This window comes from Lytechinus pictus, unplaced genomic scaffold (genome assembly GCF_037042905.1).
Source record: "Lytechinus pictus isolate F3 Inbred unplaced genomic scaffold, Lp3.0 scaffold_20, whole genome shotgun sequence".
Taxonomy (NCBI): Eukaryota; Metazoa; Echinodermata; class Echinoidea; order Temnopleuroida; family Toxopneustidae; genus Lytechinus; species Lytechinus pictus.
This window is the reverse complement of record NW_026974141.1, coordinates 4,648,032-4,660,105: the sequence shown is the minus strand read 5'-3', so window position 1 is coordinate 4,660,105 and position 12,074 is coordinate 4,648,032. Positions and strand designations below refer to the sequence as shown.

Genomic DNA, 12,074 nt, shown 5'->3' with positions numbered 1-12,074 from the left:
TTTAGCAATAGACAGTAAAGGATCAGAGTTTGGTGAAAAAATGGATTCAGAAAAAACATTTCAGGAAAAAAAAGAAAGAGATGAGTCAGATTCTTATGACGACCCAATCACATTGCACTGTTTCACCAGCCTTACAAAAAAAATGGGTGGGCCTACTGAAAATTTCACATTTGGGGGAAAAGAAACAGTGCAAGTGCCCCCCCCCCCTCTGTCACCTCTTGGAGAAAAATGCATAGATCTTTAAAGCAGATCCACTTTCTCATTTCATGTTCATGATGTACAGACTACCTTAAAGACAGTAAACCTTAAAGTGAATTAACCACTTGACCCCCGTTTTAAACGAGAGTCTATAATCAAAAGAAGAAATGGATGAACAAGGTTCAACACCCGTGAGCCCCCCAACTGATCGCATCTTCGATTACAGCTACTGAGGTCAATCCCGCGGTTGAAGTAACGACTATGCAATGACACCAAGAACAAGACAGACACTTCTGGGCGTCGTCTTACAAAGAGTTACGATTGATCCAATCAATCGTAACTCTATGAAAATCCATCAGTGTCATAATTTTTTCTTCAGGAAATGTGCAAAATGTCCTTTGTAAACAAAGGAGAACACACCGAACTGTCAAGAAATCAATGAATTTATGGATGTACATTCATATCTAGAAAAAAAATTCGAGCAAACATGCATTGTATATGTTGACTTTGCTGGCTTTCCATAGTTGCGATTGATCAGATCAATCACAACTATTTGTAAGACGGGCCCCAGGACTATTAAATATTTGTTTTGTTTTGCCTGTAGACAGCCACTGAGGATGTTCATTGTGACTGTATATGTATTCATTATTTTGCTGTTTCTTTCTTTTTTTTCGGGTCATAATCAATTTGGGTTGCTATGGAAAAAGTGCAGTAAAAAGAATTTTTTTACCAAGCAATGCATACAATACATGTAGAGTATTATGATGTACATGTATATTAGGCCTGCAACATAAAGCGCAGTGATTGATCGCTAGGCTGATATTCTACAATGGATTGTACAGATTATTGTATGTGATCAATCTAATAAAATCAGCTCCACCACTCCACCGCCTCCTTGAAGCATTCATCAGAAAATGTCTGGGGCGGAAGACTAACTCAAGATGAAGAAAGGGGAGTTATTGCATAAGCCCGGCCAGACACCCATAACAATCCCCATCAACTGGTCTAAGGAGAGTGGAGGAGGACAATAGCTACAGCAGTCAGAGAGCATGACTCAAGGTCGTACGTGACAATGGAAGATCACATGACACTTGTCTTGGGGACATACGCCCCCATTGTTTACGAGGAAGAGAGGTTTATTATCTTGAATGCATCTGCACAAGCCCTTTCAACACTGGATGATGTTTTGTGCGTGTTACAGACTGTCACAAAGAGCTAATTAGGATTGAAGGGGTTAATGTGATCGACATTTTCGGAAGTGTATCAGCAATCGGTTCAGTCTGATTTTTCTCATGCTCTATCCCTCTTGCTAAATACTTGATTAATGGAATGTTAGTATCTTATTGACTTATTGTTGATATTGCGATAAATATAGTAGGGCCTACATGTAAATAACTTCATGCCTCTTTCAGTGGAGAAAAATGTGAGAAGCTTAATATGGACATCATACCAGGTCACTCATACACTAGAATTTAATTCTCACTATGTCATGTTTTAGATAGAATGAATTAATTGCAACAATTATTATTAAAGGAGTACATCGTAGTTATGAAGAAAATAATGATCACTCTGAAATCATTATTTTTTTCCAACACTTAATACACAATTTTGTTAATTAACCCCATGATACATCCTCTTGTTGCTTGCTTTTTAAAGGAGAATGAAACCCTTGAAACCAGCTGAATCCATATCAAAGATAAAAATCAAAGAAACATATTGTTGAAAGTTTGAGGAAGATTGAATGAATAATAAGAAAGTTATGAGCATTTGAATGTCGAGATCACTAATGCCATGTAGATCCTCCCATTGGCAATGCGACCAAGATCTGTGATGTCACACACGTACAACTCCCTCATTACTTTAGTACTTATTTCACTTATATTCTCACTTTTATAGAGTCTATCAAAAGGTGAGGTGTTCTCTTTATGAGAGGACAAGTACAGAGGTTTCACAACATTATATCATTGATGAATCGTTTGTCATATGATTAGAATGAGCAAAAAGAGATGTTTTGGGGTATATTTTCAGTGTCCAAAAGGGGAGAGTTGTTCATCTGTTACATCATAGATCTTGGTCGCATTGCCAATGGGAGGATCTCCATAGCATTAGTGATCTCGACATTCAAATGCTCATAACTCTTCTATTGCTAGTCCTATTTTACTCAAACTTTTGTTGATCTTATTCTTTGATTTTTCTGCTTTCACAAAAGCTAACTTGCTCCAAGAGTTTCATTCTCCTTTAAAGGTCAAGTCCACCCCAGGAAAATGCTGACTTGAATAAATAGAGAAAAATCAAACTAGCATAGTGCTGAAAATTTCATCAAAATCGGATGTAAAATAAGAAAGTTATGACATTTTAAAGTTTCGCTTATTTTTCACAAAACAGTGATATGCACAACGAGGTGACTCAGTCGATGTTGTCCATCACTCACTATTTCTTTTGTTTTTTAGTGTTTGAATTATACAATATTTCGTTTTTTATAGATTTGACAATAAGGACCAACTTGACTGAACCATATAGTATTGAACGATGCTAATTCCACATGTTCAGGGAGGAATTAATCATTGTCTCACTTGACAATGAGGAGAAAATTAGATTATTTCATATTTCATGTAATACAGTAAAATACAAAAGAAATAGTGAGTGGATGACGTCATAGAGGCTGTTCTCACTACGTTCCTAAAACTAGTTTACTGGGAACCGGTTCAGAAAGCCAGTTTGGAAGATCGCTTTGCTAGCGTTCTCACTTGATCACACGAAAGTGGTTTTCAAAATCACTTCACGTATAGCGCTCTTGTTGCTATGGAAACGCTCTCAGTGGGGAGACACGTTTCGCGCGAAATTCGAAACCGCAGCATAGGCATTCTACACCTGTCGTGTGGAGTAGCGCGCTCAAAATGTGCGAAGATCGCTTCCCGAAGAACGGTTGTGTCCTCACTTACGCTAAAACCACTTTTCCGATGCGAAGCGATCTTGAAAACTACATCGCGAGGTGGTCTTCCAAACTGGTTTGGAAGAGCGCTTCCAAGAGCGCTTCGACCGTTCTCACTTAGCGTTAAACTAGTTTCCACTAAACTAGTTTCCACTAAACTAGTTTAAGGAACTGAGTGAGAACAGCCTCATAGTCTCCTCATTTGCATGCCAGCCAGGATGTGCATATCTGTTTTGTGAAATTAAGCGAAACTTTAAAATGTCATAACTTTCTGATTTTACATCCGATTTTGATGAAATTTTCAGTGTTATGCTTGTTGGATTTTTCTCTGTTTATTCAAATCAACTTTTGTTGGGGTGGACTTGTCCTTTAAATACATGCATGCATTCAAGCTTTTTTAAATAGTTCTCATATAAAAATTCGCCACCACCACCACCAATACCGCCAACATGTACGTAGCTTACATACATGAAGGCCTTACGGTATTTAGTTTGTGAAACACAATTAATCTAGAGAAATGGCACTGGAAATTGGTAATACTGTATTTTCCCCCAATATCAACATAACTAAATTAAATATTTGATCATTCTCCCCAAGAACAGAATATATGAGCAGATGGCTGAAAATGGCTAAAAACCACTTGAGTGCTTCCCCATACATATCACCAAGGCATTATTATGACTCATTAGTAATTAGCCAAAAAAAAATGACATCAACAAGCTCATTAATGTTAGATGATTTGTGGCACCAAGTGAGGTCTGAAAATCAAGGCGAAAATCAGACATCTGAGAAAAATGACAGGGAGAGAGAGAGAGAGAGAGAGAGTGGTAGCGAAAAAGCACAAAGTAAGATGGAGAGAGGAAAGAGGGAGGAGAAAGAAGATGGAGAGGGAGAGAAGAGGAGGGAGAGGAAGAGATACAGCAGCACACGACACTGGCACTGGTCCGACGGTCCCAGACCAGTAAAAATTGCTGTCGGGCCAGTAACCTTTCAGAAGTAGCCAGATTTACTGGTCCGACATGACCAGTAAAAAAATATATCAAGCTGATACAAATGATATTTTCTTGTCTTTTGTAAATTATAAAAATGACTCTCACGAATTATGTTGTGTGTGTGTACTAGTTGTATGTTGTTTTTTTTTGGGGGGGGGGGCAATAAAAACAATAAATGACAGCAAAATAAACTTTTTTAATGGTTTTATTTATATTTTGGGACCAGTAAATTTGGGTTTGGACCAGTAAAAATTTGAGAAAAAAATTGGATTCTACTGGTCCGCCATGAACAGGTTGGACCAGTAGAAAAAAAGGGTTAGTGTGGAGCCCTGGATACAGATGGAAGAGGGAGAAAGATGAAGAGGGAGGGGGAGAAAGAAAGACGGAGAGGAAGTGATGGGGTGGGGGGTCAGACAGACAGAACAGGCAGAGACAAGAACTAGAAGAAAGAGGTTCAATGTATGGTACAAAAAATAAAAAAAGAATAGTTTATATACAAATGCATGTCAGGTATTCAGTTGTAGAGTTGATAGAAAGCCAGAAATAAAGAATATTAAATATGACATTAATACCAATGGTCACATTTGCTCTACGGCGGCCGTACGGCGAGTCGAAAACAGTTGTTTTATTCATTTTTATTTAAACCATCTATATGTAGCTGGTACAAAAAAATGTTAAAACGGCTGTTTTCGACTCGCCGTACGGCCGCCGTAGAACAAATGTGACCAAGGTATAAAACTAATCAAATGAAGCACAAACAATGATTCATTTTCAATAAACACTGATCAAACAGGGAACAAGGGAATTCAGAAAAGAATTATTCATAAGAATAAAAAAATACTTTCCAAATCACCACGGGGACTAGGCAAAGTGTACAGCAAAGAGCGTGCTGCCTAATGCTGCCAAAGCTGCCAGAGTCCGTAATGCCTCATTAAAAGGAAATCCCTCTTCCACAAACAAACACAACCCATCCTAGACAATGGGCATTCCACATCCATGACATCATCCCATGGTCAAGCCAGGTTGATGGCCATGCTTGTTAATTACGTCATTGCCAATAACAAGTGACCAGTCATTCAATGACCTTACTTGACCTTTCTAACGCCCCCTGTTGTTTGTCCAGCCGCACATGCTTTCTTGGTACCCATTAGGCTAAAAGCCGGAAGGCAGCGTTGTGCCATTGAAGAGGTACTATTTACATGGTGTAATTGTATCAATCATGAGTCCCTTTTGGGTTTTTTTTCTGCCACTTCAGGAAGTGAGAAGGGTGAGGTGATGAAGTCCCTTGTATCCTTCCTAAATTTGAAGCTCAGGTTAAATTCAGCATCAATGACCAATAAACATCCCTTTTTTTAAATTAATAAATGTTTTTTATTCGATCACCTACACTCTAAATTTGTAGGATCTAAAATAAATCCAGATCGGCTGTGAATGGTAACCAGCTGAATATTAGATTTAGTTTTATACATGTATAAATCTAAAAGATTTCAATTGAAATCTTTTTGAGATTTGAAAGTTAATCCTAACAAATCCAACATTCGGCTGGTCACTATCCACAGCCGATTTGCATTTATCTTAAATCCTTGGAATTTAGAGTGTACAAAATCCTGTTCAAAAATAAATAATTTTGGTTATCAACAAAGCCTACAATCTTTCTGGAACAATCACCAAAAATACAGGTACACTTAAATGTGTGCTTGACACAAAATGAAAGATAGTATTTAAAATGCAAAATAAAAAATGAATACCCCTCCCCCCCCCCCCCCCCCCGACTCCCCTGTCCACATTTCTTTCTCATTCTCTCTCAACACTTGTCTTTTCTGCCCCCAATAGCACATCTGCCCATTTCTAAGAATTTGCGTGAGAGAAAACTTTGGTCAAGGTCGCCTTCGAGGAATCTTGCGGCTGCTTTCCCAGAAACTATCGCTTGGGCGAGGTGGAAATTGGTATAAAAGGAAAATGAAAGAGGGAAAGCCCTTTTGTTTGGAATGAAAGGGGCATGATGTCCTGTGTACAATTTCAGTCTGGATGAAGATGCATGCTTTAATAAATCAAAGCATTTCCAACAACTTTCCTTCATCTTTTCTCCTTCAGGTTTTCTGATGTGAACCTTTGTAAGAACAGTTCTGTTATCATCATTATTCTATACCGTGACTGAGCTTATGTTTCCTTTTTATTACCAGTTTACGAAGTAGGGCACATTATCCTCATCCCTATTCTCTCTCTCTCTCTCTCTCGCTTGTTTTCTCCAATCCTAACCTCTCTTCTTCTTCTAGCTCCTCTACATTACCTTTATTCTCTCCAAAGTCATTTCTTTAAAAACCCCTCCTTTCATCTACATACTCAATCCAACTAGTCTGCACCTGCAGGCACAGACATTTGGTTTTCATGAAAAGAGCACAATGCAAATTCTGAAATAGTAGGCTAAGACTGTGTAGGTTCAGTGCTATTGCTGCTTCCACAGTATGTAGGCCGGTTTATTTCCAATTCGTCTATTGCCAATTCGTCCAATTGCCAACTTCTCTACTGTCCTTTGGTCTACCATCAGTTCAATTCATCCACTATCCACATGGTCTAAAATTTTGCCAATTTGTCCACTCACCATTTCGTCTAATAACCAGTTTGTCCAATGGGCATTACTCCATATACCATTCGGTCGAATTGGACTAAAGTGGTAATTGTGCAAAAAGAATGAAATTGAAATGGATATTAGGCCAACTGGTTATGAGACGCATTGGTGATAGACGACATGATAATTAGACGAAGTGATGATTGGACCAAATGGATATTGGACCAAATGGTTGTTAGACGAAATGTTGATAGACGGAATGGTATTGGACGAGTTGGCAGTGGACGAATTGTCAATTTACCTGTTGGCCTACAGACATGTATGTACAGATAGTTCAGAGGCTACTCTTCACTCCTGACAAGGTTGAATTTGTTTATGCATCAAATTTGAGCCTGTGCTCACAGACTACCATCCAACTACGGCTCTCTTTCTCTTGGTCTGGTTGCAGTAGACTATAATCTACCAACAATCAGACAACATTAATTAGAGCCCCATCAAAACACATGGTCAACAAATGTGTAATATTTGCGGGAGGAGTCATCAATCACCCGTATACCGCCAAATGCAACTCGCGGTCAAATCTGACCGGTCCCGTCGACTATCATCTCGATACAACGACCAATCGGCGATTAATGATATTAACAATCCCCTAATTAATAGGATGACTACTACCACCAGAACAAAGAGTGATATCAGGGGGGTGGAATGTCGATTAGTGGATGGGAGATTTGGTAGAGTTATTTTTCATTCCATTGTTGTTATTTTTGGATTGTTTGTTAGCGATGGTGTTTCCTTATCAGGGTCAAGTACCTCAGATGTCTGTCTCTAGATCACCGACTGTGTCTGTCCGGCTGCAGGTTTACTACATGTAGTTTGTCTGTCGTTATTGTTCTCTTTTTATTCCCAGTGATTTCAACTTTTCTTTTTCAATCCTCTACATCTGTCTCCCATTTCACTGTCTCTGATGAACTCTCTGTTCTTTACCTCTTTCTCTGTCTCATGGAGGCTGTTCTCACTACGTTCCTAAAACTAGTTTACTGAAAACTAGTTTAGTGGAAACTAGTTTAACGCGTAGTGAGAACGGTCGAAGCGGTCTTGGAAGCGATCTTCCAAACCAGTTTGGAAAAACACCTCGCGATGTAGTTTTCAAGATCACTTTGCCTCGTTAAACTGGTTTTAGCGTAAGTGAGGACACAAGCGTGACTTGGGAAGCGATCTTCGCACATTTGAGCGCGCTACTCCACACGACAGGTGTAGAATGCCTATGCTGCGGTTTTGAATTTCGCGCGAAACGTGTCACCCCACTGAGAGCGTTTCCATAGCAACAAGAGCGCTTTACGTGAAGTGATTTTGAAAACCACTTTCGTGTGATCAAGTGGGAATGCTAGCAAAGCGATCTTCCAAAGTGGTTTCCTGAATCGGTTTCCAGTAAACTAGTTTTAGAAAGCGTAATGAGAATGGCCTCAGTCTATCTCTCTCTCCCTGTTCTTTGCTCTATGTATCACTCTTCATGATCACCCCATCCGACAACCCACCCCACACACTATCTCTTCATGATTTTTATTATCTCATGAATATGCACAGCAAATCTCATGAATATTCAATGCGGGGTTTAGTCAGTACAACCATACACCAGACGGTGGCCTGTACTGTTACCAGAAGAAGAAGATACACTGTATGTCTGGAAAAAGTTTGAAAGTATTATAGTTTTGGAGACAACGAAAATGAAAGTAAGCGAGAAATTAAAACTATATGATTGTTTGATACCATTTTTGCAGGATAGAACATTATCATTTTTGTCCTGAAAATCAGAGGAAATTTCGTTCACATACGGCGAACATATAACCCAATGAATTTTTCATGAAAAAATGAACTCTAGCAGTCTCCATGTGCGTGGACGAATGTTAAAAAATTCAAAACAAATCGGGCATATTGGCCGAGTTAATTGCACCTGTCCGCTGGGCCTGCATAGTCGCAACTCTTACCTATTCTTATCCCCTCAAATGTCCATCTATATAATTGTCTAGGCCTACAATGTATACATGAATGTAGTGCCCCCCTCCCCCCCCCCCCTCCCCCCCCCCCTCCTCCATAAACCACAATTGTAGGAGTGTCATCATGGTGCCAATCCAATGCATATTAAAATCATTTTCCACTACAATGTATCTTCTGGAAAAAAGGGAAACAAAGAACTTGGCTATCAAAGGTTTGCTGAGATCAAGTACAGTAGTAGAGTAGGGCCTACAAAAATACAATGTACATTGTAGGCCTACATGCATTGAGGAAATTCAAATTAAAAAAAAACCTCACACTTTTACATCAGCAAATTTGGAATAAATTTTCACCTTATCTATTCAGAATGTCATGGTATCGTGAACAAGAACAAGTAGATCATTACAATTATTAACTTGTAATACCTTTAAAATCCATGCAAAACAGGGAATTTACACATGTACATGTATACAGATGGAAAAAATCTAATAATAGATGAAACACAAACATGTAGCTACATGTACATTGTACATGTACATAAGTTCAAGGTAAAAAAAACCCACATTGTCTGAATGGAGCGAATGAACAAATATATTCATTGCATCGCGGTCAGAAATACAAATAAAAATGAAAATCAACGCTTGTTTATACTTTATAGTAACAGGTTTATAGAGGAAAAACAGACACTTTTTCTTATTAACATTAAAACTCATATGATCTACATGATGAACATAGGCCTACATACAAGTGGAAGAAACTGCAGCCCCCCCCCCCCCCAGTTCTTTGGCACCCCATACATATTCTTGAGTGTTGGGGGGATTTTCTATATCCAAGTAGAGCTTTTTAAACCAAGGATTAAGGCATCAGACTGTATATCTGCAAGTACTTCTAAAGTTCTATTAAGCAAGCATGGACTATTAACAAAAGTACCTGTCCTTGCACATTATGAAATGAAATGAATAATTTCTGTAATATTGTACTTACATTTATATTTCTCTTTTCTTGCCCTCAACTTTACGGTCAATCCACATCGAGTGGTACTTTGATAGGAAAGTCATCTTGACTCTGAAATTGGAACAAAGAAAAAAAATACAGAGTATAGTGGTTTATACAATTACATCATACTAAATACAAAATTTGATTGAAGTTAAAAATAGCATTTCATGTTACATGTACATATAAAATGCATTATATTGGAGGCGCGATAGCTCAGTCGGTAGAGCGGGGGTTTCGGATTCCGGTGACCCGGGTTCGATTCCAAAGTGGTGCGCTAGTGCCCTTTGGTAAGGCATTTATCCTCATTACCAGGTCCCTCGGAGAGGACCTTGAGCCGTTGGTCCCCTGGTTGCTTGCTCACAGGCATTCGTGCTTTCTTAGCAGTCAGGTAAAACAACCTCGGTATAACATATAACATTAACATAACATTAACACAAGTTATACATATTATGTACATGTACAAGTACATACATTATGCAGAAGTAAATCATGAATATGGTATTCAATATTCTGGAATTAAATAACCAAGAAATCCCAGACAAAGTAACTTAGATGAAGATATCATCCAATTTTTTTTTAACCAACCGTCAGTGTCATAAACTACATGTATGTACAGTATTGCTTAAAGGAGAGATAACGATCGTTTGCCTACATGTACATGCATGGTGAACACTTTACCATGATTGAACTAGAAGTACAATACATAATCAAATGAAATACCCTCCCCCCTAAAAAAATATATATATAAATAAATAAACAAATAATGAAATAAATATATATATAAATAAACAAATGAATAAATAAATAAAAATAAACAACAATTTTTTTTTTTAATGAAAAAATAAAAATAAAGAAACTAAACAAACAAAAAAAGGGTAAAAACTTGTGAAGAAATGGAAACAAAGGCAGAGAAGAGATACCGAGGCATACAGTATAGGCCTTCATAGGTAATATACAGGTATATGAGCATGACAAAGCATATATGTATTGCAGGCTATGTTCTGGTAGGCCTACATCAATAGAGGCAGACCTATTACAATCATACACTCTTCATTCCTAAATCATACATAGCCTACTGTTTTAATCTTCGATTGGAAAAAGTATGGATACCGTATATGTAGTTTACAATCCACTCACCATAATTCAACCTCAAAATCTGAAGAAAAAAAATCTATTAATCCAGTATAATAGGATCCTGAAAATTAGAGTCTCAATATTAGCATACAGTTCAAAACAATAGTCAGTTTAACTTTAAAAGTAGAAATTCACAGTAAACTCTCCAGGTCTTGCTATCTTGCTCACAAATTTTCACAAAAAGAAGGCATCCAGATTCCAGTGCGGTAATTGTTCGATAATTTGTAAAAAGATTTTAAATAAAAATACAGTTATACAATTATGTGGTACACAAATCCTAGTTCACCGACAGTCACAGCAGTCAGTATACTAGCAAGTAGTGGTATCGCAGTGGTATCTGATCGTCCCTCGAAGTCTTCACCTGCTTATATCTGCTTCCAAGTTTACGTTTGGGAAACCCCTTGCCATTAACCAACAGGGGAATAATAATGACTCGCGGCGTGCGCCCTGTATTGATGGCATTGGCCACTTGGCGATTGCGTTATTAGTAGCCATGAATGGAGCAATCTGTGTGTGTGTCTGTGTACAGTAAGAGGGACATGTCACTGGAGTTTATTTATCAACCCAATAGGGTGACAGCTAGTCTCAAATTTCAGACCTTTCATGAGGGCTTCAACCACGTTCAAAGGAGCATTACATCAATATTTTTGTCAGCAAGATGTCTGATCCAACAATTACCCTTGGACCTTGGCTATTGATAAAGCATTCTTTCAATGGGATTGTCGGACAGACTGCATGTACTGTATGTCAGCTAAAATGTCAGACAAGTCTCTTCATTATTTCAACATTCCCAGTCCCGGTACTTTTAAAGTGAACGCTTTTATTTTCATATGTTTAATGACTTTACTAATCCATTGGTTTTGGTGTGTGGAGCCATAAAATGAGAACACAACAAAACGTGGTAAAAAAAAGAAGATTTCCAGTGATAAATGGATGAAAGCATTAAAGTCATAGGGACTACAGTACATGTTTTTATATTTACATGTACCCTTCCATGTTAAAAAATATATTAGACATTTACAGAATGTTGTTTGATAATAATATAATATAAATGCAATATGCAAAAAGAAAAACTAAAAATACTTTGGGTATTAAAAGCCTAATCCGTGTCCATGAACATGTATGCACATACCATTTTGCTATCACAAACATGAAAATGGGTCTGAAGATGAGAGACTATCTGGCGAGTCTATTTTCGTGAGTGCGTGGCCGCTTGGACACACTTCATCGCACATGAATGTGTCATCCCTGGTAGCTGTAT

The 12,074-nt window shown here is 38.0% G+C and overlaps 1 protein-coding gene across 1 annotated transcript in view; it reads right to left on the bottom strand.

Annotated features, from left to right (window-relative positions):
- LOC129283106 (zinc finger CCCH domain-containing protein 13-like) overlaps positions 1 to 11,363 on the bottom strand; it is a 38,510-nt gene extending 27,147 nt beyond the window's left edge. Inside the window, exons 1-2 of the mRNA XM_064114706.1 lie at positions 10,817 to 11,363; positions 9,668 to 9,748 (exon numbers count right to left, since the gene is read on the bottom strand). The gene's annotated coding sequence lies outside the window, so the exon portion shown is untranslated. The remainder of the gene's footprint in view (positions 1 to 9,667; positions 9,749 to 10,816) is intronic.
- Positions 11,364 to 12,074: the final 711 nt, after the last annotated feature.